At 44.1% G+C, this 26,357-nt stretch overlaps 2 long non-coding RNA genes across 2 annotated transcripts; one reads left to right on the top strand and one right to left on the bottom strand.

Annotated features, from left to right (window-relative positions):
- Positions 1-294: 294 nt before the first annotated feature.
- LOC140695065 (uncharacterized) lies at positions 295-1,683 on the bottom strand. The gene is made up of 3 exons (XR_012070747.1): positions 1,518-1,683; positions 1,004-1,111; positions 295-491 (listed from the first exon to the last, which is right to left on the bottom strand). It is a non-coding gene; the product is annotated as an uncharacterized lncRNA (long non-coding RNA).
- A 4,187-nt stretch (positions 1,684-5,870) lies between these two features.
- LOC140695066 (uncharacterized) lies at positions 5,871-18,774 on the top strand. Its single transcript, XR_012070748.1, has 5 exons — positions 5,871-6,126; positions 15,386-15,533; positions 16,776-16,835; positions 17,557-17,751; positions 18,499-18,774. It is a non-coding gene; the product is annotated as an uncharacterized lncRNA (long non-coding RNA).
- Positions 18,775-26,357: the final 7,583 nt, after the last annotated feature.

Below are 26,357 nucleotides of genomic sequence, written 5' to 3'. Positions count from 1 at the left end.
CTGGATCCAAGGTTTCACTTTGAGGAAAGAAATAGTGTGAAACTAGATGGTAGTGATGGTCGCACAACATTGTGAATGCCCCTAATGCTCCTGAATTGCACAATTTAAAAGGGGAAAAGTCTACATTTTATTACATGAAACTCTAAAAAGAAAAATAAAGGATGTCATAAATGATGTGAAACAAGCAAAGGAAACTAAAGAAAATGAAACAAAAACATCTCCAGCGGAAGGGACGTCAAGTTTGTGGGGGGACTGGCGGTGGAATTTTGGAGAACATTTTGGAGAAGAAGGTGTGGGTGGGTGCAGAGGGGACTCTACCCCAGGTGGTGGTGATGCCTGAACTATTTCTCCGTTGCCCAGCAGTCCAGCTGCAGACGCAGGTTCAGGAGGAGCTGCAGGAGCGGCAGGAGGGAGCTCGAGGTCTCCTGCTGGATCCAGTTCGTCCCATTTTTGGTCTCTGACATCTTCCCCTGCCCCTGCCTCCTCTGTAACTATTGGAAGTGGAGAGAGTTTTAAGTCTTGTGGAAGATCTCATGCTGTGAGAGAGGAAAAATTTACGCACCTGCCTCCCTTTCCATGTGCCTCTACAAGGACAGAAATCTTCCCAGAGCTTTCCAGACAGCTCCCACCCAGAAAGTGCCCACAGGATGTATTCTGTGACTGAATATTTCCAGACAGGTGTTCTGAGGCCATTCTTTTTTCTGGTCCCAACAGTAGCCTCTAGGGACACCTCCCTGTGTGGCCCAGCCTTCGCCCCACCCTCACCTACACACATACACCAGCCCTGCTTTTCTGACCTTTGGTCTCTGCTTCGGGGGCTCCTGGTCCTCCACCTGACTTGCAGCGAGGTGGGCACGGTGCTCCAGGTCAGACCAGGGTGTGCTGAGCTACCCGTCAGCCCCGGGTAGGTCCCTGGGAGAGCCCTGGGTGATGTCTGGGTCGGAGGCCTGCCCCACTGATTTGTGGGCCATGGTGGTGGGGACCCCTCCATATCCAGACCCACCAGGAGTCTGCGCTGGCCCTCAGAAGAGTGACACACCAGTCCTTCACTTGGGGAGGGGGCGTTGGTGTTCTTATTCATCAGCTTCTTTTCAACATGTGGTATCTGGCTCTGCAATGATAGTGACCAGCAGCTGACCCAGCATGGAAGTCTCAGAGTCCTTCCCGGCCAGGAACACTCCTGATTCTGTAGACTCTACCCTCTGCTGCTAGATCAGACCGGAACCTTGTTCAGCTCAGACATCCGGGAGGGAAAATGCATACCCAGAGAGCATGGGCTCCACCTCGGGCGGCAGGACCCTTCCCCGGCTCTCCACATCCCAGCCAGCCAGCTTTGTCCTGGGCTGTCTACGTGACCGGGCCCCCAGGCCTCTGTCCTGCTCTTTCTTGAGGCAGATACCCATCCCCAACATGACTGCTCCACCTCCACCAGGCAGGATGGGGCCGTGTGGCTACCTGGATGTGATCTGAGTGGTGGCCCAGCCTGGGGGGGCCTGCCCTGGGCCTCCCTGTGTTACCTTTGGGTCTCTCTGGCCAAAAGGCCAGAGGCGCCTTGGGTGAGACCTGACCCAGTGCCGGCAGCGTTGGTAGAGACCCTCGCTGAGGGCTTTCCGGGGCCTGTGGCCTCAGGATAATGGGATGCAGCAGAACATGCCTCTGTCTCCAACCAGGTGAGCTGAGTAGGGACTTCTCTACAGAGCGGGTGCCTGGTGACTTCGGTTCCAAGTTCTGTTGGGCTCTATTGCCAGGGAAGTGAGGTCACTTCCTGGGGTCCACTTCTCCAAGCTTCCTCCTGACACAAAGCTCCTCAAGGGCCTTTCTGGGCTTCCAATCTCTCATTTCTCACTCCATGCCATGTCCACACACAGTGACACCAACTCAGCCCCCCCCATAGCCCTGGGGAGGCCTGGATGCAACCAGTGCCGCAGCTCTGAAGACACAGCTGGGTTCAGACCTGGCTCCCCCTACTCAGCAGTGTTATCATCCTGGACAAGCCACGTGCCTCTCAGGGTCTCCCCAATCCCCCATCAGCACAGTGGGGATCATTCTGGCCCCTGCTTCCTAGAGAAGCCATCCTGTCTCTAGACCTAGAAACACCTATTGCATCTGTCACCCCCATGGGCTGGCATCACAGGGAGATCGTGCACAGACTCAGCAAAGGAAGGAACCCACAGAGGGCTGGCGGAGTGCAAAGCACACCCCACACAGGCCGGGGTCTGCCCTGGGGTCTGGAGAAAGTCACTTTCCTTGCTGCTTGCTTCCCCGCTCACAGTCGTGAGACCGAAATTAAATACAACTCTGACATCGTCCGCTCTGGCATACAACCTCCTAGGTCATTCTGTCATGTTGACATACAGGCCCAGTGTCCCATCTCGGCCTCTGTGGTGGGCTGCCCCACAATGGCTTCCTATTTTTTGCCTTCTGTTCCCACACCCTTGTGGGATCCCCACACCCTTGTGGGATCCCCACACCCTCCCCTGGAGGGTGGATCGACTTTGGGACCAGGTTCTGACACATAGACTGACTTGTGAAAATGTATGTGAGTTCCACTCATTACCAGCTCCAGTGTTCCTTCTCTCTGTCTCTGTCTCTCAGTGCCTCTCTGAGTTGTCTCTCTCTCTGTTTCTCTGTCTCCCCCTGCTTCTCTGTGTTTCAGTCTGTCTGTCTCTTTTCCTGTATGTATGTGTGTATATATTTATGTGTATATGTGTGTATTTATGTGTGTGTATTGTACGGTTCCAGGGCAGGTCACTTCTGAAAATCCCTTGACGACATATTGATTATTTTGAATTCATGTTACTGAAGAAACATTATCTTTGAAAATTGTGCAAGCACTTTGGTGGGATCTTCTCTAAGGCTCAGCACTGCTAGGGAAGGGATGCACCTGTGGCACTTTGATGCATCCTACACCTTGTTCTGCCGGAGAGGAGCGTCCATTTGCTCTTCCTTCCAGGGTACCTCCTGGGGCCTCTGCCTGCTCACGTTGTCACCAGGGCTGGTTGTCACCGGGCTAAAGACCTGCCAGGGTGATGGTGGCCAATGCTGTCTCTGCAGTCTGTCTGTCTGCCTGTGTCCTCACCTGAGAGGTCAAGCATCTCCAGTACAAACCGGCCACCTGCACTGCCTCTCGTTGGAACTGACTCTGTGTGTTTTGTTTCTTTTCAGAACACTGGGCTTCAAGAGCTTTTTGGACCACAGGGATGTGAAGCTTTTTTCCGATCTTGGGTCATGAGGAAAGGTTTTTCCAGGCTGTGGTTTGTCTTTCCAGCTGTCTTTCTTGGCCTTTGTTTTCTGCTTTTGTTTGGATTTATTTTGCCACAAGAAGAGCTAAGCATCTCCCTTCTGGCTCTGGTTTCACAGTTAGAACAGCAGTGCCTACCCCGAGATTATACACAGAGTTACTAAAAGGGCTTCATTTGGTACGTCTCATCTTTAATCCATCTGGACTTTCCTCTCAAAATACAAAAATGCTAATTCACGTGAAAACAAAAAAAATAATAATTCACCCGTCCCTACTTAAGATATGTGGGCAGACAAACCAAAAAAAAGCCACCTTTTATACGATTTCACTGATAGGGAACCTCCAGGATACGTAAAGACATAGAGAGAGAAAGGGGATTAGGGCTTGTCATGGGCTGGGGGAGGTAGGACGTGGGGTGCTCTTTGTATACAAGCTTTTACTTTGAGGAAGGAAATAGTCTGAAACAAGTGGTGCTGGTCTCACAGCACTGTGAATGCAATTAATGCTCCTTAAAATTGCACAATTTAAAATGGGAAAAGGCTAAACTTTATTCTTATATACTTAAAACAAAAATAGAATATAGTATAATAGAAAAGAAAAAATCTGACTCCATAGAAGATCTGTCCTTTTGGCTTTAACCCTTTGCCCTCTTTTCTAGGCTTAGTTTTACTAGCTCTGCACCTTTTGTAAAACAATGTTGCCTTTAGCCTTAAATATACAGAAGAGCCTACTTTCAAGGCTTTGATTTTTTAAGGATATTAACACTTTTGCACTTATATAAAGACAACAGGTTGTAGAATAGAAAACTACTTTTGTTTTGTTAGGGGATTTACAGAGGCACTATGACCTGGTCTACGTAAACAGCTGTAAACCAAGATAATGGCGGACTAATATCTTGGAGAACCATCTTCCCCATGTCAACTTCAGGCTCCTTTTCTACTAAAAAGGGGAGGGGCTGTGGTTGGTTGTTGCAAACTTGTTGGTGTAGGAATTCTTTGTTCTTGGAATCCTTTGCAGCTGTCCACGTGGGTCAGATCATGGTGTTCCTGCAAAACCTGCAACAAAACAAACTTTTTCTATTCTGCAACTTGTTATCTTTATAGGAGTGCAAAGTGTTAATATCCTTAAAGCTCAGACTTTTGAGAATAGGCTCTCCTGTTTATTTCAGGCTAAAGGCAACACTGTTTTACAAAAAGTGCAGAGCTTGCAAGTCTAAGCCTAGATAACACGGCAGAGGGTTAAAGGAAAAGGAACAGATCCAATATGGAGTCAGATTTGTTCTTCTCTATTACAGTGACTTTTGGTGAGAGCTAAGTGGATGATTCCTGGGTGGGTCCTCCACTGTCCCAGGCTGGATTTCAGGCAGGATCCCTGCCAGATTCACCATGATTTTGGACCTAATCTACCACAGAGAAACTGAAAATTATTGGATTAAAATTACCTTTCAAAATCCCTTCAATTGCCTGTAAACTATACCACAGCAGGGGATGTCTCATTGGCCAGTCAACTGCCAGTCTCCCCTGATGCAAGGGACAAGCGTTGCGGCAAGATCCATGGTGGCCTGGCCAGTGCACCTTCCTACTTTGCTCTAAAGCTTTGGCTTCCTCACTTTGACACTTTAAAAGCTCCCTTCCCTCTTCCCTCTGGCCTGGTGTGAATGAACAAGTTCCCTGCACCCACCTGTGCTGAGTCCATGTCATGCACAAAGCCCCATGCACACAGCCCACCATCTGATTTCTAACCCTGGGATTAAGTGCATACTCTGAACTCCCCCACCCCAAAGGTCCGCGTGCCCAGTGCCTCCGCCCTAGGAGTCCAGATCACCATCAGGACCGTCAACCACCGAAAGCCCAAGGCCAGTGGCTGGCAGTCTGGGATCAACCTGACCCATCAGGTCAGTTCAGGCACAGGCTGCGGGGATCAGGGTGCCAAGGCAGGAATTGGAACCACCTTCATCCCAGCCTGCCTCACCCTGTAGCCTCAGACATTAACTCTGAAGGTGCACACTAGGCTCGATCCCCCACTGGTGGCAGTAGTCATCATTACTGGAGCTCGGATTTCCCCACCCCAACCACAGGGTGAAGGGTGAGTGAGTGAGCTCAGGGTAGGGGTGCACTCAGATTTAAGGGGATCCCATGGTGTGGGGGTACAGGTTGAGAGGTGTGGGGCCCGATCAGAGTGGAAATGACCTGGCTGAGAGGTGAGGGGGATAATTTCAGGATGTTGGGTGTCCTGTGCTGAGGCATGAGGGGTAAGCTTGTGGGTGTAGGGGCCATAGGTTAGGACCTAGCAGGATGGAGTGTCAGGGCAGGGACCATGGTGTGAGGAGAAGGAGCCCTGTCTTCAAGGTCTGGTGGGAGACTGGGCCTGGCCAGTGGTGGGAGGGTAGTAACAGGGAGGGGAAGTTGAGCAGGGAAAGTGGGGCTGGGTGGGTGAGGCCTGGCCTAGGGCAGTCGTGGTTCTAGTTCAATGCCAGGACCCAGTCGGTGGCTGGGTGAAGGCTCTGGGGATGGAGACCCGGCGGGACAAGCAGGAGGGGCCCCACCTGGCTCCTCCCGGCCCCAGCGGCCAGGGCCGGTAAAGCAGGAGACCCACCCGAGCAGTTTGCGCTGCGGGCGGGAGGAGGAGGGGCGCGCACGCGCAGACGGACAGACGCGCGGACGCCGGAACCCACCCAGAACGCGTGGAAGCTGGCGGCAGCCGGTTGCTCCTGGACCAGCTCCTGGAAGAGGAACACGGCCTGGGGCCTGGGCCGCCGCTTGCCCGCGGCTCGGCTGCCGCTGCCAGACAGTTAAGAGGGCGCTGGTGGGGGCGCGCTGCTCGGGGAGCCGGCGGGTGACGCCTGGGCTGTGCAGCTGAGGAGGCGCCCAGGGAGGGGTGCGGAGGTGAGGTCCCGGCCGCGCGTCCCGTTAGGACCCTGAGGCGGGTCCCAGCCGCCGCTGTGGTTCGTGGTAACCCCGGTATTAGTAGTTCCTGAACACCGTGTTTTTGCCGCCGCTTATACACGGGTTTAGGAGAGCAGGTACAGCCCCGGGAGTTGGGAGGGCGCCGGACGGTTCCAGAGCATCTCCGACTGGCCCTCAGACGATGGCCTGCTCCTTGCAGGTGGGTGCGGTGCGGTCGCGGGGCCTCGGATGGAATGGGGACTGCCCCATGAGAGCCCATGGATTTGCTCCCATCTTACCTGCGGCCTGACCTTGGGGGCGGCCTCTAAAGACCCAGGTTAGTGGGACTCAGGTTACAGGTCAGTCTGCTCCTGGGAGATGGGCTCGGTGCGATGAGTGTGCTGGGATGGCTGCAGCAGCAGCGGGAAATTGTTGCAACCCCCGCGCTCTCACAGGGCAGCCCCAATCCCGCCATCGCAGCCGCCACCTTTCCCTGACAGCACAGCACCCGCCTTCCAGGAGCAGGCTGACCTGTAACCTGAGTTCCACGAACCTGAGGCAGCAGAGGCCAAGCTCAGGCCATGCGCTGGGGAGTTTGAAGCAAATCCAAGGGCTCCCATGGGCAGACCCCATAACCCGCCACTGCCTTCAACCACACCGTGCCCTCCTCCCGAGAGCAGGCTGACCTGCGGACCGTGCCTGGAGCAGCAGAGGCCGAGCCCTGGACAGGCCATGGGGGAGATGGGGGCAAGTCTACCAGCTTGCCAGGTCGCTGCCCATCTCCCTGCCGCTGCCCCAGGTTCGTGGATCAGTTGTTTTCAAGTCAGTGGTTTCCTGAGATGCAGGCGTGGTGCAGTCAGGTGGCGGGGGCTGCAGGGAGGGGTGCTGCCCCAAGGGGAGCAGGTGGACTTGCTCCCATCTCCCCTAGGGCCAGACCTGGGGACGGCCTCTGCTGCCCCAGGTTTGCAGGATGCATGTCATGTCAGCCTGTCCCTGGGAGGAAAGCTCAGTGTACTCGGGGCAGCCTCAGTGGCTGACAAGGATTTTAGAAGTGGGCTCTAGCCCAGCATAACTAACTCTCCTTTCTTCTCCTGCTTCCTCAGTTGGTGGCTGTATCAGCATTTTCATTATAGGTTATTGCTAGATAATGAACATAGGTTTCTGTGCTATATAGAAGAAACTTAATTTAAAATCTCTTTTTATATATAGTGGCTGACATTTGTAAATCTCGAACTCCCAAATTTATCCCTTCCTATCCCCTTTCCCTGGTAACCTTGATTGTTTACTAAGTCTGCAAGTCTGTTTCTGTTCTGTAGATGAGTTCACAGTGTCTTTTTCTCTCTTTTTTTACATTGCACATATGAGTGGTATCATTTGGTATTTTTCTGTTTCTGGCTGCTTTCACTTAGAATGACGATCTCTAGCTCCATCCATGTTGCTGCAAATGGTTTTATTTTGTCCTATTCATGGTAGAGTAGTATTCCAGTGTATAAATATGCCACAACTTCTTTATCCAGTCATCTGTTGCTACATTTAGCTTTCCTCCATGTCTCGGCTCTTGTATACAGTGGTGCTGTGAATACTGGTGTGCAGGTATCTTTTCACATTGGAGTTCTTTCCAGTTATATACCCAGATGTGGGATTGCTGGGTCATAGGATAAGTCTACTTTTAGTTTTTTCAGGGATTTCCATGCTTTCCATAATGACTACACCAAACTAGATTCCCACCAGCAGTGTAAGAGGGTACCCTTCACTCTACAGCCTCTCTAGCATTTATCATTCATGAACTTTTGAGCGATGGCCATTCTGAATGATGGGAGCTGATACTTAATTATAGTTTTGATTTGAATTTCTCAGTTTATTAGTGATATCGAGCATTCTTTCATGTGCCTATTGGCCATTTGTGTCTTCATTGGAGAAATGCTTGTTTAGGTCTTCTGCCTATTTTAAGATTGAGTTGTTTGTTTTTTTGTTATTAAGTTGTATGAGCTGTTATATATATTCTGAAAATTAAGCCTCTGTTAGTCGTATCATTTGCAAATATTTTCTCCCATTCGTAGGTTGTTGTTTCCTTTTGTTTTACTTATGGTTGTCTTTGCTGTGAAGAAATTTATGAGTTTAATTATGTCCCTTTTGTTTATTTTTTCTCTTATTTCCATTGCCTGGGTAGATTACCCTAGGAGAATGTTGCTAAGATTTATGTCAGATAATGTTTTGCCTATGTTTTCTTTTAGGAGATTTATCATGTCTTGTCCATCTGCATCTTAAGCCTGTACTCAACATCTGTGCTTCAGTTTTGAATTTTGAGCTTCTTAGAGAAAACCTACTCTTAGCTCATACGTCAGATTCAACATGTCTAAAGCTGATTTCATAATCTTTTTTCTTGCAGCGTCTCCACTTATTCAGTGGGATAATCATTCTTTCGGTCTTGAATACACAAAGGCTTGGAGTGGTCTTTGATTTATCTTTCTCTCACCACCCTCCACATTTTGTCAGCTGCTTGAACTGTATGTTTTTGGTTTCAAGTGTCTATTCTGATTGCTGATACTCTGATGAAGAGCTTTCATCCCTGATACATGAATTTTTCCTTCTGCTGAATTCTTGGATATTCTCTCCCCCCCTTTCAGTCAACCTACAGTTTTGGTGCTCCCACATCTACAGTCAAGTCAAAGACTTAACACAACCAGATCTCAGCCAGGGAGTCTCGACCCTTCATCATTTTGGACTTACCTTATTTGTTCCAATCATTATGTAACTTAGCCTCCTAGGGTAACCTGTGCCTTATTAAAAACCAGGAGTCACCAGCCTTTTCCTATCCAGTCCTCAGTTAAAACAGCTTAGAATTGCCCTGAGAACTAGTTGGAGCCCCATCCCCTTCATAGAGTCTTCCCTATTTATTCCAAATACTTCTAGCTCCTCTTTGTATTCCTGTACTGTTTATGATCAGTAGTCTGTAATCTTGGATTTGAGTACTGACTTGGTACCATTCCTGGGTGGTTTCCAATGTGTCTCCTCACTTAGCTGGTAACTGGAGAAGACTCACTTGTTCAGCCTCCTTTATACCCCTCACCCTGCTTAGCATCGGGCAATAACAGGCATCCAGGCAGTGCTTACCTTCTTTATTTATTCGCAGTGGTGGTGGTGTGGATTATAGCTAATAACTATTAATTCAGTGTTGCAATTAAAAAAGAAAGCCAAGAAAATCCATAAAACTTTATCTCCATGTTCAGTTTAGTGCTTTACCTCAATAGTTTTCTTAAGACTGTGTTTACATTCACATAGTGTTCAGTGCTTGTACAGTTCCCTGAAGCAAGCAGGTGAGATGTCATTATGTTTGACTTTCATGTTACATTTCATATTGGATATATTTGTGCAATGACAAAACCTTCTTTTATAAGTAAACAGCCGGAAGCCCAGAGAGACTAAGAGCCTAACCCAGGGTCACCTGGTTAGTGTTTGGCACAGGCCAGGACTGCAGTTCACATCTTCCAGCTGATCCTCTTCCAGTGCCTTTTCATTCCACTGCTGGGAAATGTAGCCCCATCAGCCAAACGGCCAAGTCACATTGCTGCCCCTTTACCTGCCAGTGATGGCAGTGCTTCAAAAAGTGGCAAAGGAGAGGTCAGAAATAGGAGTGATAAAAGACATGGAAGTGCTGGAAATGGATCCTCAACCTCCTCCTCCCTACTTGAGCGCCACACAAGTGTCCCACTCTGACAGTGCTGTTCATTGTTTATAACATAGCCTTAAAATCAGACTGATCTTTTATAGGACATGCTTTTATCCTGGTCCCTTTCCTACTAGTAGTCACCGTCATGGGCAGAAAGTGCCTGGCTGTGCTCTGTTTCTCACGTAGGTGGGAGGGAAAGTGGGAGAGGGAGTTGGTTGAACTGAAGCCGAGCTTTTTACAGCTCTGTTGTTCTAGGACCAGAGCAGTTCCACTCTTGCTTTCATCACCTCTCCACCTCCGAGTCCCAGCCACCCATTCCTGCCTGCTTCCCCACATGCCACGTCCTGGGGGAGGACAGAGTGTTGGGCAATGCCCCCTCCGCCCTCTGCTCTGGGAGGTGCAGGAGTCTGCATTAACTTTTGAGCTGTTTTGGTAATTGGGCTTTTCCAGCTTTTCTAGACATCTCCTTTCCAGCTCTGAGAAATTGGAGATGTAACTTAACCATACATGGACTATACTAATGTATTCAGTGACATTAGTGTCATGTTGTCTATAATTGTGTTCTGTGACTGGATAGGAGGTTTTTTATCTCACAGGATGCTTCACATCTAATTCTAAAGTCCTAGAGGCTTGCAGGTGTAATCCAAGTTCTTACATGTCTGTAAGGTAGACATGAACATTATTTGATAATATGACCATATGTTCCTAGATTACGGTTAGTCCACCGGCTCTGTATCTAATGAAAGTTTAAATACCAAACGCTTGAAGAAAATTTGTGGGCCATGTCTTTTTGCCTGTAAGTAGTTGCAAAAACTGAAATCACAACTCTACCACAAGCCACAGTGTTTCCCAGTAGAGAAAGCCCTCTAATTTTACAACCTCTAAGTAATGCAGTGGTTCTTTGAGTGAGATGAGGGATGCCAGAGTATTTTTTGGGACACTAGTGTGGCATGACAAGTATTCTGGGACTGGTTACAGTTGAATCTCTACTTCCTATATCCTGGACTGATTACAGAGGCAATGTTAGTGCGGTAACTATCTTGTGAATGCAAGTGTAGCTAGGAAGACAACAGAGAAAATAGAAGGGATATAAAGAAATGGAGGGACTTCATAGCAGTACAAATGGTGACTTTGACACCACCAGCTGCTGATGTGAACTTGGCAAGAATTTGTGAGAAGTGGTGGGTGTCATTGCAAGCAGGAGAGTCCTGCAGCTTTTGGGGTGAACAGGCAAAGGGGAGAGCAGATATGGTGGCTATCCAGGGGCTATTTTTGTCCTGAATGTGAAAATGTCCAGTCCCCTGTTCAATTTTGCAGCCACAACTTCACATGACTCAGGGCATTATTTCCACCAGAATACCATAAAAATATAAACAACCTCTGTTTCCCAAAGTGTTTGTTCTCGATCTGAGATGACTGTCCTGTGCTGGTAGGTAAGTGGGCGATGGGGCCTATTACATCACCCCCTTTCACTAGAAGTCTACCTCGCTGCTTTTCAACCTACTCCTAGAGGTGCTGTCATTCTGTTACACCTAGGCCTGTAAGACCGTCTTGCCTGAATCCTCACGTGAAGAGGGATGGTTATGTGCAGTTTTAAAAAATTGCTTGGGTCATGTGGTCCTTTGTTCCTTCCATTGGAAATCACTATTCCAGAGCAAATAGTATGCATCTATACAAACTATATTGTTTGTAAGATGTCTTTAGAGGTTTTGCAGTAGGTTTAAATATTTGCTTGGTGATGGCATCTTGATTGATTGAAGGAGGCAACCCTCACTAGGGGCATTGTGTGCTTTCTGTCTGAGAGTTCCTTTACTGGCAGCAGAGTGTTCGTAGGCAGAGTTAGAAAGTTACCTGATCTGAGAAGCCGAATTTGCCCACAGCTGGGAATTGGCGGAAGAGTCTGTTATGGAAGGAAAGCTTTAGGATTATCTGGTAGCAGAGTTCTGGGATCCAAACCCTGGGAAACCTCAGCTTTTGTAGAGTATGTTCTGTAACAATAGGCTATAGGATAATTTTTACACTTGTTATAGGATGTAGAGTTGGGGAAAGGCTTAAAAGTGCAAGAACCTTAAAAGAGAATCTCCGAATATTTTAAAGAAGACAGTTCTCAGAATGAGAGCTTTTCTGGAAAAGACTAGCTCTTCACTTCACAGGGGAAGCAGGGAGCAGGTGTAACTGCACTTACGGTAACTTAAAAGGTAAACCTTACCCTCCCACTTAGCTGTTTCCTGGTGGAGGTTCATCTCCCACATCTGTAGTTTTAGACCTGATGTGTCATTTTCTGGTACTCCATTCTGCTTCTTAGTGAGAGACTGACCCAAAGTCACATAGCAATTGAAAAATTGCGCAAAGGTCTTTATTGTTAAAAATGTGGACCTGTGGCAGGGTGCTGCATTTGCAAGTGACTTTCAGTACAGAGACCACTGAAAAGAATGCAGTGTTATTTCTTATTTTATTCCTTTAAGCCTTTGAATAGAAGGTTTTCTTTGCAGAGTGTCTGGAGTACATCAGAACAAGCAGGAACTAAAATAGCTTTAAGAAAGCTCCAGTATAGACGTTGCTTATAGTGTGGTATCTGTCTTATGTTAATTCTTTAAAGCAGGAAGTTGTAACTCTCAATTTCTTAAGCAAATATAAACATTCTTGACTCTTATTGACGTTCTTTGTTGGGTGAAGCTGCTTTTGCTTCCATTCTGAGCATTGAAAGGCCTTCTATGATACTTCTACCACTCCTCAGTATTTTATTTTCCCTCTGTTGTGAACTTGTTTTTAAACTTGAAGCATATATAAATATCACTAACTTGCTACATATGTCGATATTCTGTGTTACATACTCAGAAAGTTTGTGTACATCACACGTATCTACATAATTCCCCCCTTTCCAACTGTGTTCCTGATGAAAGGATGGTGGGAAATGGCATTATGGGGATATGTCTTACAGTACACAGTGTTTCCCCTGTTCCCTCTACCATATCTGGATGTTCTTTCATCTTTCAGCTTCTAGACTTACTAGCTCTTTTTCTTAAGCCAGGTGTATCTCATCCCCCTGCGCACACACACATGTGTACACACACACACACACATTCTACTGTAGGGAGTAGTGTGCACCATCCAATTCTCCCACTCCAGCTCTGGACCCACCCACTGGAGGCAGTGTCTTGCACGAATTAATTTGTAAGTTGCTTTTTAAAACTCGAGTGGTCAGGAAATAGGACTGATATCCACACCTAGTAGGCAGGCCCTCAAGGACAACTTCTATGGTTAATGCCAGGTTATCTTAATGTTTGAGTACCTGGGTTTCATGTCTTCCTGTGCCACCTGTGTGACCCATGATTCCCACATTTCTGTCTCCTGCTAGAATTTTTCTCTCCAACTCTGGACTCTTACAATCTTCTGCTGATTTGACATCTTCACTTGAAACTCTGATATCTTAAAAGCAACATGTGTAAAAACTGAGCTCTTTGTTCTCCTACACCCCAAACTGGTTCTTCCTGCAACCTCCCCCATTCAGTTAGTGGAAACTTAATCCATCCAGCTGCTTGGGTCAAAAAACTTGGAGTTATTCTGACTTTCACTGACATACCACATGAATTCTGTCAATAGATCTGGTTTAACACTGCCTTTAAAACATATCCAGAACCCAGCCACTTCTCACCATGGTTCCTGCCTCCACTGCTGCTTCCCTACCCTGAGCCACTGTCCTCTCCTCCTGCACAGCCCTTCTCAGAGGCTTCCCTCCTTTCATCTCTGACCCGTTTCGACTATTCTCACCTGGCAGTCAAGTGAGCCTCGAAAACCTAAGTTAGATTGTGTCGTCCTTCTGCAGTGCCTCCCCATTTCACTCTGGGTAAAAGCCACAGTCCTTACAACGTCCTCCAAGGCCATACAGGATCTGCACTGACCCTTCTCCGCAGCTCCAGCCGTGCCCCCATTCTGGAACATGCGAAGTGCACGCTGGCCTCGGTGATGGTTAGTCCGTCCACCTGGGACTTCTCACCTCCAAGTCTTAGTTCTAACCTCAGTCCTCAGTGTGGCCTGCTCTGGTATTTAATACAACATCACCCTCATCCCATACCCTAAACTCTCTTTACCTTGCCCTTTTTTGATTTTTCCATGGTTCCTCTTTCCTAACATGCCACCTCCTCTGCTGCTCTGTTGTGTGAATTGTCATCTCCACCCCCATCCCAGCTAGACTCCAACAAATCTCCGTGAGGACAGGACTTTTGTATTGTTTATTTATCTATTCCAACTGCCTAGACTAGTCCTGGGTACATAGTAGGCAATCAAAAATTATTTGCTGAATAAATTAAAAGACTATTTTAAAAATGAGTCATCCTTTCAGGAATGGGTGAGGATAGGAAGCTGCATCAAGGACAATGGTGCAGTAAATAATGATATTTGCCTGTTGTTCTTTGTGTGATTTATATATGTGTTTTAGTCTTAATTTTGTATCCCAGTTTCTTAATTTAATATCTGTATTAAGGTGTAATTTACAGGCCATAAAATTCACACATTATAATTGTACAAGTCAGCCATTTTAGCTATTTCTAGATTTGTGCAACTTTGTCCTCACAAAGTCCCTTGTGTCCGTCCATATGCAGTTTGCCCCCCCTCAGTGGCACCCTGATTTTATTTATTTTTTTTTTTTTTTGGCAATCACATCTCAAACGGATAATTTACACAGCAGTACTAATATAGCTTTGCACTTTTAGAAATGACACACTTAAATATGAAATTAGCGGTCATTGCTGAATGTAGGTAGCAGTATCAGACATTGGTGAGAAGAATGGACCTGAGTGTCAGACTGGCTGCAGTCTTACCCAGCTCCACCATTTACCAAGTTACCCAAATTATTTTCTGCCTCAAGCTCTTTATCTGTTATATGGGGGTAATAATAGCAGCTTACAGAGTTGTTGTGAGGATTAAGCAAACAGGGAAACAAAATTTAGTATAGTGGCCTGCTTATGTTATTACCTAAGAAATAGCCTTGCAGGTAGAGGGCAAAATTCAAATCAGTTTCTAAAGTATATGTAAAATATAATCCAGTTCCTGCCTGGTTTGTAAACACTTATGCCTACTGAAGAATTTAAAAGCAGGCTAATTTCCAACAGAAAAGATCATTTCTCAGCATTTCTTTCAAAGAGAGCTGCAAAGTCACTTTTACTAAATAAATGTTCCATGCCCAACTCTGACAGAAATTTGACAACAGGGACATAATTATCTACATTTTTGTTAAAATGATGCTGACCATCAGGAAGTGTTCTCAATTATATTTTAGCCTTTATGTTGAGAAATACTGTGAGACTTCTTCTAAATTAATGGGTGGGGGCATTCATTGTAGCTCTTGTAGCCTGATAAGCCTGCACTAAATTATCTTTTTTAAACTTTTAATTAAAGTAATAAATTAATTTTTTGCTGGGGGGTGGTAATTAGGTTTTTATTTATTTATTTTATTTTTAGAAGAATTACTGGAGATTGAACCCAGGCCCTTGTGCATGCTAAGAACATGATCTTTCACTTGAGCTATACCCTCCCCCCTAAATTATCTTTAATAAGGTCTTTTTCTCTGTTTTGTTACTTTATGTACAGAAGCACAAAGCAGGGTCATCAGAAGCCTCTCAATCACAAAGATGATAGTAGTGAAAAACATTGCGCAGTGACAGTGAATCCTTGGCATATGAAGAAAGATTGTAAAGTCCTGAATGAATTAAGAAGGTATTGTTACCTTAACATACATGTAAGCATGGCTCTCTTACCTTTATTTTTCACTTTATAATGAAAATAATCCCCACCTGTCAAGGTTGCTTTGTTTGATAGAGGGACTATCTAAACCCTTTTCTGCAAGTTTTTTAAATAAGTAAGAGCAGTTAATTTATCAGAAGTGTGAATGGTGTAATCTGGTCTGTGTAGTATGGTAGCCACCAGACACATGTGGCTATTGTGAATTGAGATGTTCTATAAGTGGAAAATACATAATAGATTTTCAAGACTTTGTACAACAAAAATAATGTAAAATATTGTTAATAAGTTTTAAAAGTGTCAATCACACTTTTGAAATGATAGTATATTGGATATTTTGGGATAAATGTAATTATTACTGGAATTAATTTCACTTGTTCCTTTTTATTTTCTAAATGGGATTACTGGAAAATTGTGACTTGCACTATGTTTCTGTTGACAGTGCTGGCTTCTAACTTATTGCAAATAATATGAAAAGGAAACTTTGATTAAAAATTTTGTAATTGAGTAGTTGATTTGCATCATATTAGTTTCAGGTGTACTAAACAGAGGCTCAACATTTTTATAGATTATATTCCATTTAAAGTCACCATAAAATAATGGCTATATTTCCCTGTGCTGTATGATACAGCCCTGTAACCTATCCATTTTATACTTAGTACTTTTTACCTCTCAATCCCCTAACCCCTTCCTGCCTCCCCTCTTCTCCTTCTCCCCATTGGTAACCACCAGTCTGTTCTGTGTACCTGTGAGTCTATTTCTGTTTTATTATAGTCATTAATTTGTTTTATTTTTTAGATATACATATAAGTTAATACATAGAATATTTGTTTTTCTTTCTCTGACTTATTTCACTTAGCATAATACCCTGTAGGTCCATCCATGTTATTGCAAATGTCATTATTTTATTTTTTAGTGGCTGAACAGTATTCCATTTGTGTGTGTGTTCATGTGTATATATGCGTGTGTATATATATGCATACATGTATATATACATATATATATATATATATATATATATATATAATATACCACAACTTCTTTATCCAGTCATCTGTCAGTGAACATTTGGGTTGTTTCAGTGTCTTGGCTATTTTAAATTGTGCTGCTGTGAACATTGGGGTGCATGTGTCTTTTTGAATTAAATTTTTCTCCAAACATATATCCATGAATGGGATTGCTGGATCACACGGAAGTCTATTTTCATTTTTTTATGGAACTTCTTTTCTGTCCTCCATAGAGGCTGCACCAATTTACATTCCCACCAACCGAGTAGGAGGGTTCCTTTTTCTCTTAAAAGGTAAAAAATTCTCTACATTTACCTACTTTCCTTTCAGTTTAGGACACAGTTTGGCAAAAGCAAGATAGAATTTAATAGGAGTAAATACAGTATTTATTTTGAATGTCCATGCATTATGGATAGATATGTTATTGATGAGTTGGTTCCCTATTTTTGTAGGTGCAGATGTTTTTATAGCTTCACAGACATTTCAGTCTTGCAGAGAGAAAAATTTCTTTGTATTTTGCTGAACTTGTCCGGGTGTCTTTATCGGATTTGGTCCAGGCCTGCAGAGGTGAATACACATCCAAACCTGAACCATTTGAATGTCTGCAAGATATTAAGAGTCTAGAATATCAGATCTGGACTGTAACTCTGGTAAATGACATCAGTGACTGGACTCAAGAAAACTCCATTTGAGGGCAAAACCTTTCATAAGCCAAAAAGGCTTTGAAACTGTGGCAAAGCCAGAGACTTTTGTGCGCCACTTATGGCCACAAACCCATGAGGACAACCACAGGCCTTCTGGAGTGCCAAGGAAATTCCATGTGAGGAGTCCAGCACTCACAGGAATCCAACAAGTCCCTGTCTGCCAGAGCACCTTCATTGCTACTGTGCTGTTTTGAGTAAATGTCTTTTCATCAGGTTCAAATTGGTTTGTTGTTATTTTTTTGCATAAAAAAACAAATTCTTGTTCCCTGGTGTAAGTAAAAGCCTAACACTTTCTGATTTCTTTTGACAGAGAAAATATGAGCCTGTGGATCTAACCTCATCTGTGATGGTCTGCAGCTGGGAGCAACCAGATCAGTGTCAGTCCCCTTGCAGCCATTGGCTGGGAGCCTGCATGTTCCTTGGAATGGTATTTGAAACATGTCACACTAGCCGTGCCTTTGCTGTGGGCTGGGAGGCGAGTCAGTCAGAATCTGCATTATGGAATGTAAGTTTCAGATCCACAGCTAGGAGATCTTTTTTAATAGCCAGAGAATATAGTCATAAATATATCTATTAATGTATTTATGCAAGAACCTTTTTAAAGATTTTTTTATTATAAAAAGTTACCCCCAAAATTGAAAGTGAAAGAACAGTGGAATTAAAAACCATCTGTACCTTAATTATATATAAAGGATCATAAAATCCTTCTAAACTTTTTTTTGTTCAAATGAAGATATTTTTCCCTTCCAAAAAGGAAAATTATTATTTCACATTTTTTTTGTTTTCTCCTTTTATTATATATTCCATATCAATAAATATAAATCTTTTAAATCCCTTTTAATGGCTGTTTAACAATATATTGAACAGATATGTAAATAGTTCTAGGTTTCAGAAATTTAAAAAATTGTCATTACAATACCACTGCAAAGAATATTTTGGTGTTTCTATTTTTAGTTACTAATTTGGACTAAAAATTAACAAGTTTGCTTTTCTTTATCTAAAACATTGGTTATTTTATGAAGGAACTGTAAGGAATTTAAAAAACTTTTCAGTAATTTCAACAAAGAAATTATCTTTAAGGCAAAAATGTATGATGTATTGCAAATCTATTTTTATTATATCTTCACTTTTACCAGTGTGACATATGTGTGTGTTTGCACAAGTGCTTTAACTACCAGCAATGTAGGAAAAATCTGTATACTAAAAATGTGAAAATATTTTCCTGGTTTGTGTTTTCATTCTCCCAATATAGGTTTTGGATGACAAGCTTGTATTTGCAAAAGTACACCCCCTGTGGGAGGTGTTCTGTACATACGCTGAGATACTGCACATAATATTGCCTCTGAAGCCCAATGATTTGAAAACCCGGTCCTCAGCCTTTGATAACTTCCGCTGTTTGATGAAAGTCCTCCAAGTGGATGAAAGTATCAACAACCGGAACAAGAGTTTTTCATTGCCCTATTTGAGAAGAGCTCCATGAAAGACTTTTATATTCAGGATAGAGATACATTCTTCAATCCAACCACCAGAAACCGCATTGTAAGTCTAAACCGAGTTTAGCTGCTGTCTTGGGGGTGATTTAGAACCTGCTGTTGAATTATCAGTGATTTGGTTTGGTTGGTTTGATTTGGTTTTTAAAAGCTGCCCATAAAAAGGAAAAAAGAGAAAGAAAAGAAATATGCCTACAGATTCCTGTTAGGATAGTAAACAGTGGCTGGTTAGTTACCTTGTATAAGCCACAAGCTCTCTTAGAACATTTTTAGGTTTACTTCATCCTTTCTCAGATCAAGTATCAAGTAAGGGACAGTGTTAAAAAAAATTCAGGATTAACAGGTTTGTGAGCTCCAGGATTTGCAAGGCAGCTTTCCCTCCCCATGGTGTAAGTCAAATGGCAGAATTGAAATAAAGCACCTCATGTATCCTCCGGTGTTAACAGGAAAAGACTAATCTTCTTGACCTTGTTTCTTCCTGGGTAAAATGAAGATAATATATCAGGAGGCGACAAGCTCATTTAAGGCAGGAAACATGTTGTCTTGTTCACTGCTGAATCTCAGGCACCGGGAAGGCTGAGTTTAACGAGTGAATGAATGAACTGTACTTCCCCCACAGTTACCATGTGGGACAGTGAGGATTAGCAGCTAAGAGCATAGACTCTAGAGGGGAGGGCACAGCTCAAGTGATGGGGCACATGCTTAGCAAGCATAAGGTCCTGGGTTCAGCCCCCATCACGTCCTCTAAAATAGACATATAACCCTAATTACCTCCCCACCCCCCACCAGAATTACCTTATTATCTCCCCACCACCAAAAAAAAAAAAAAAGAGAAGTGGCCAAGAGCGTAGACTCAAGCTGGAACACCTGTGTTGGTTTCTCACTGTCGACCTTGTAAATGTCATTTACCCTCTGTGTCTATCAAGTTCCTCACCAATAAAATGGGGATAATTGTAGTACCCACCTCGTAGAGATGCTATGGGGATTAATGAATCTGTGTCAGTGATACAACTGCCCTGGCTTATATTAAGTACTATGCATCTGTCAGCTCTTTTCATAATTACTGACAGATGTTATTATCGACAAAAGACATATTAGTTCTTTGAAAGGGAAATGCATGTTAGACCATTTCATTTATCACTTTCTGTAATTCAGGCTTTTCCCTCTGAAATACCATTTTATGTCTGTACACTAGAAAGCCACAGGGCTTTCCAAATTTCATCTGTCTGGGTTCTTGTCATGATGGCAATACTGCAGATTGCTGACATTTTTTAGGGACTCTGTCTGAGATGACAGCAACCCCTCAAATTTAGGAGCTCTTCTCTAACTGATAACATCTCGCTAGAAATGAAGTTTTTATAATGTAACAGCTTCAGACGCTTAATGATGCCATAAATGCAAGGATGTTATATCTAAGCTCTTTAAATAAATCCTGTCATTGAAATAAAGGAAATACTATATTATAGCCCTCTATGACTTTGTTATCTTTGCTATCCATTTATCTGACTCTCTAAGACCAAAGAAAGCAAATACTAAGATTGATCATTACTACTATGTGGTACACGTATTTGTGGATGAAGACAATATTGAAATGCACTGTTTAAGATATTAAAATGGACACTAAACAGCTTCTTGATGCATATGCATGAACAGAACAGGGAGCTGGGTGCAGGGAGCAGACACTGAGCTTCCTGGATTAGAGACCCAGCTTAGCAGTCCAGCCCAGCAGTCCACATGTTTCATATTTATGTCCCAGCAAAATTAGCAGTGAGAGTCTTAAATGAACTTTGGGGACACTTGCAAACAGCTGTCATGATTACTATTGTGGGACACCAGGAATCTACAGTGTTTAGTTGGTATCTGTGCATAACCAGTTCTTTTCCACTAAAGCTTCTTGTAATTGCTGGTCCCACATCCAGGCTGAGGAATCATCTCATGTGGTGTTTGGGAGGGAGGTAAGTGGAGTCAGGACCCTTGTTAAGGCTGGGTGGGTAATAATCTGGTGCTAGTACAAGACAAAGGAAAGTAGGTCAGGTGGGAAGGAGAATGACTGGATTTAAACTTTGTTTCTTGAGTAAGCTAAATATATAACATCATGTCAAGTTACTTTGTTGTTTATATTCCATGTGCTGTCACCGAATAACTACTGAATTGTGGGGACAAAAATGCCTGGGTTTTAGAATTGACCCTGCCCCTAACCTGTCAGGGTCCAAGTTCCTCCGGGTGTCCAAAGAGGGGGCTGGACCATCAGGTGTCCCTCCACTGCAGCAGTTTGGGCACTTGGGTGGACTAGATTTTTGCTGTGGAACACTGGCCCGGTTGTAGAACATTAAGCATCTGCAAGGCTCTCACCAGGTACCCACGGTGGTCCCAGGACTGTGACATCCAAGCGTTCCTTTCCACACACGTTTGCAAATGACCCTCAAGGGGTTAATATTAATCCTGGGTGAGAATTATGAAAAATTATATGGTACCTCCATCCCTCCTGGCAAGTGAGGGCCCCTTATTTACAAATGACCATGAAGTGTTAGCACCAAATTTTATCAACAGAACATGTGAACATTTTGTGACAGTGACGCTCACCTGTTTGCTTCTGATTCCCAGTGCCACTTCAGCCTCCGTCAGAGGACCTCAGCTGCCCCAGTGATCAGGGCCTTCTGTACAGGGAATGGGATCCTCCTCGAAGCACAGACAAGCAGCAGCCCTTAGGTCTCATCAGGTGAGCTGTTGTGGAGAGCACCCCAGTGGGAAGGGCTCAGGGTTGTCCTCATGGCATCTGAGTGTGACAGTCCTCCAAGAGTGTTACCAACCAGGAAGCTCACAGGAGCTCTGAGCTTCATTGCCCCAAGTTTTTACTGCAGGCTTTATTACAAAGCCATGATTTATTGGGTCACTACCGACATGGCTAACCCAAACCCTAACTGTAAGTCAAACCTTTCCTTAGCCCTAAATTTTGAGCCCCTTCCTCTCCTGGTGGCCACTCACTTGTCACAAAGCTCAAAGCCCCACTCCTCTAATCACATGGTTGGTGTCTCTGGCTGGCCAGTCCCCATCCTGAGTCATCTCATGAACACAAGCCATCCAAGGTTCCACCATGAATAGCAAAGACACTCTTATCTTGGGAAATTTCGAGGCTTTAGCGGTTGCTGCCTAGGAACTGGGAACAAAGACCTACCAAATTCTTCATTACATAGGAGTAAATGTTATATTTCATTTAAATTATAAAATAAGAGAGAAATTCTCACTGCTTTTCTGTATCTGCTGTTCGACACCGTTTCACTACACCACGTGATTGTAATGTCGCGCTCAGCATGTGTCTTCTCAGAGCACCAGCGCCGGCTGCTCCCCGGGGGCTTATGCTGTTTGGGCAAGGCTGCTGGGGGGATGGAGGCCAAGGACAACCGAGAAAACAAAAATAATCGTGCAAATAAGGAAACAATGTCAGATTGAAATGAAGAAATAACACAGTGTTGAGATGGGAGACTTGGGGGGAAGTGAGTTAAGAAAGCTATCTTTGAGTAGGTTACATGTGAGCTGAGATGGCGATAAGGAGGCTGGAATTTGAAGATCTGGGAAAAGTCACCCATGGAATAGAGGCAGCTTGTCCATTGGCCCCGAGGCACAAATGTGCTCAGCAGGTTTGTGGAGACACTGGAGCCAGCGCTGGTGAGAGTGATGAGACGCGAGGTTTAGAAGGGCATCAGGAGCACGGAAAGGAGTGTAGACTCTAAGCGCAGTGAGAAGCAGTCATGATAGCTTAAGCACTTAAGTAATTTTCTCTCACTCACATTTTGCAAAGATAATGTGGAGAATGTATGGCAGGGACCCAGGAAGCAGGGAGGCCAGGTAGGAGGCTCTTGGATTGGGCCAGTTGAGAGATGGTGGGAGCCAATGAGGAATGCATTTGGGGAGTGGGGCTGACGGGATGCAGTTATGGGCTGGCTGTGGATGGTTAGGAGAAGAGGAGGGTCAAGGTAGCCCCAGGTCAGTCTGGAGCCAGGTGTCTGTTCTTTCTTATCTCAGTGCCCCATGCAGGTGCCCACCTACTTGGGCAAACCTCTTAACATTCAAAGTGAGGGTTTTAAAACACTGAAGTCTATTTGTTGTTTCACATTTTATGGAAAGATTCAAACATGTACAGAAATAGAGAGAACAGTACAGCCAGCCTGCCTGGGTGTTATCAGTCACCCAGCTCCAGAATTATAAACTCAGAGTCACTGTTGTTGCATCTTTCATCTCCATCTCCTCCCCTCCCCCACTATGGGGTCATTTTGAAGACAATCCTACATAGCTTAACCTTTCATTAGTGAAATGACAAGGTCTCTTTCAAATAAAATTGGAATATTCCTTTTTTTTAGGGTTACAAAATAATTCCCTGCTTGTCACAAAAATACACTTTTAAGTAGTTTTGGGGTTGAAATCAAGATCCAGACAAGATTCAGACATTGCAGCTAGCATATCTCTCAAGTGCGTTCTAATCTATAATTTTCCTGTTTCTCATTTTCCTTGAAATTGCTGAGGGGTTTCTCTATTTCCTGTTTGGCTGATTTCATTCTCCCCTATGGTGTTAGACTTGTTTCTCCATCCTATGTATTGGCTTTAGCTAAGTGATTTAATCCTCCCCTAAAAGCTTGATCTGATTGAGGTTCAACTTTGTGCAAAAATAATTGTTATGTGAAGTTTTGTACTCCTGTCATAAGGTACATAATATTACATTTGACTCTCTTTTTTGTGATGACAGCAGCCAATAATGATTGTCACCCGGGATCATTATTTCATAAGGAATTTTATTTCACGTGGTCATACTCTAATTTCCTCCCTCAATTATCAGCAGGATCACAGTCATGAAGAGGTACTTTCTCCTTAACCCGGGTTATCCTTTAGAACACAGTTTTAAAGGAGGATATTTGTTAATATGTAAATATTTAAAATTGATAATTTTTTTTCTTTTTAATTTTTTTTTCTAATGGAGGTACTGAAGATTGGATCTAGGACCTTAAGCATGCTGAGCACACACTCTGCCACTGAGTGTACCCAATCCCCCTTGAGATTCATATTTATATGATATCTTCCTTCTGTTATTTTTGTTTTATGTTATACAGAATTTGAAGGCAGGGCAATGGGTTTGACCACTCTTTAATCATTCTTTATGGGCTTTTGGGGTTTGTGTGTGTGTTTGTGTTTGTAAAGAAAACAATTTTCCTACTATTTTAAGTATGTATTGCTAAGGCAATTATGTTGATCTTTTCCCTGATCCTGGTCCATGTATTCCCATGTTACTTCCCACTAGTGGCCCCATGAGCTCTGTGACAAGACTAGCATGTCGTTAATCCATGTGGAAGGAGATCTGAAGAGATTTATTCAAGGAGATGAAATTTGTAGACAATGTATTGGAAAGTATTGTGAAAGTTGTTCGTTAAGAGAAGGTCTGAGGTTGAATTATTAAGTGCACAGAAATCTAAGCTATGAAAAACCAAGACAATTATTAACTCCAGGAAAACGAAGTAGGGAAGAAAAGGTAAGACTAGCACAAATTGCTACAGCTTTGAATAGTCTGTACAGAGTAATAATAATGTAAATCAAGGATACTGAGCTGATGAAAATTATAATGTAATTGTATCAAAAGGTTGGAAGAATGAAGGTTTGGGTGTGTAGATGAGATGGGGTTTGAAAGAGAGCTGAATCCTCATTTTCCAAAATAGAAAGTTAAATAGGTGATACATAAAGCTGAAAAAGTCAGTAGGCTGTGTTACAAGGATATTAGTCAGAGAAAGGGAGTAAGTATTCCAAGAGTCAGCAGTAGGAGCTGAACGTGGTTGTTTCTGGCCAGGAAATGGGGCGGTTGATGGGAACTGCTCCTTTTTACAATCGGTGTTCGAGAACTGTTTGACTCTTTATTAAATGTATGGCATTACTTTGATAAAAAGAAATCAAAGCTGAATTTTGAAAAAAATTGGGGTGCTTTTGACAGAGAGAGATAACAATCAGGCAAAACTACATTTGAAGGGATCCTCATTATTCCTTGCCTTTCAGCAAGGACTAGGAGGCAGATATCTGTTTAAGGTTCAAAAATTCTGTCTGACCTTCCTGCCGACTTGTAACCTTTGGAAGTAATGAACTCCCCGTCACTGTAAATATCCAGGCAGAGGCTGCCTGACCAGCTCTCTAACTGTAGCAGGGTGTGTTTACCATTGGGCAGTTAGAGCAGGCAACTTCTAACATTCTTTCAGTTTTGAATTTGGCATTTTCAGGATGGATAGTTGATAAGAATGTATTACAAAAAGCTTAACAAGAATGAGTCCAAGACATCTCAAACCCATTGCCAGGGTTTTCTCTGCCAGACACCATCCTGAGCCTGCCACCCGTGAGCCAGGCCACAAAGCCCAGTCACATGAGAATGAACACACTTTTTCGCTCCTATCTGATTTGGCATCGGGCTCAGCCCTTTTCCCCATGGAATGGTCCATGCCCAGGGCTCTGACTATGGAGCTGGTCTCACAGCAGCCCTGTGAGTGCTGGTCCAGCCTCCGGGGTTCCTGCGTGAAGTTTTCCAGGATTCCAGGCTATTCTCGGAGCTGAGTCCCCCCTAGGCTAAGCCCACGGAACTCATCTCAGCTCCAGACTGAGCTGGAAGCCTCAGAGAGAACTCAGAGCTGAGGAAATCCACAGGTTTTACCCAGCACTGCCGAGTCATCAGTGAGCCAGTTGAGGGAAGGTTCAGCAACAGCAAGACACACCTGAGCCGCCGTCTCATTGTTCCGCCTCATCCCTAAACTCTCTGTGTCTGCCTGTCTGTGTCGGTCTCCCTTTTAGGATCAGCCTGGCACCACTTAATGCCCTGCCTCCTTTCTTCTAATCTTGCCTCCCTGGCCTGTTCCATCTACTCCAGGTTAACTGAGAAGAGGTTTTAAAACCTAGGAACAACAGACGTGCTAGATACAAAGAATACAGGGCAGTGCCTTCCTCAGTCACATCCCTCCTGCCCTCTCCCATTCCCACAATGAGTTTTATAAATATTTTGTCAGACAGACATTGCACTCCCAGTTGTTATCATTATCAGCCATTTCCTTATTATCTGTGGTTTACGATGTATTTGCTCCAGGGACATTCCCGAGATAAGGCAGGAGCAGATGACTGAGCCACTTGTTGATGTCCACTTGTGTCAAGCCTGTTAAGAATGATTTTTGGGGGGATTTGTTGAATGTGCCAGACTGTCCAGTGAGTGGTGATGATCCCCTGCATCTGCTCTGGAGTCAGCCTCGTCCTCTCCTTTGCTCTGTTCTCATTTATCTCTCTTCAGCAGGTGAGCCAGTGATCTGTACTTCTATGATACATAAAACACTTCTTATTTCACGGTAGAATTTGGGGGCTGCTATGAAAACGCATATGTTTTAAGAGTGAATTGAGTCGGAGGATTAAACTTAAAGCCCCCTTGATTTAGAATCAGAAATTAATATGATGGAGGGAGGGTATAGCTCAGTGGTAGAGTGCATGTCTAGCATGCATGAAGTCCTGGGTTCAATCCCCAATGCCTCCATTTAAAAACAAATAAATAAACCTAGTTATGCCCCCCAAAAAAGAAAAAAATAAATTAACATGAGGATGAAGCTACAGAGTGATT

The sequence above is a fragment of the Vicugna pacos genome, unplaced genomic scaffold (assembly GCF_048564905.1).
Source record: "Vicugna pacos unplaced genomic scaffold, VicPac4 scaffold_129, whole genome shotgun sequence".
NCBI classification, from domain to species: domain Eukaryota; kingdom Metazoa; phylum Chordata; class Mammalia; order Artiodactyla; family Camelidae; genus Vicugna; species Vicugna pacos.
Note: the sequence above shows the minus strand (reverse complement) of the source record. Positions and strands in the feature narration are given on the sequence as shown.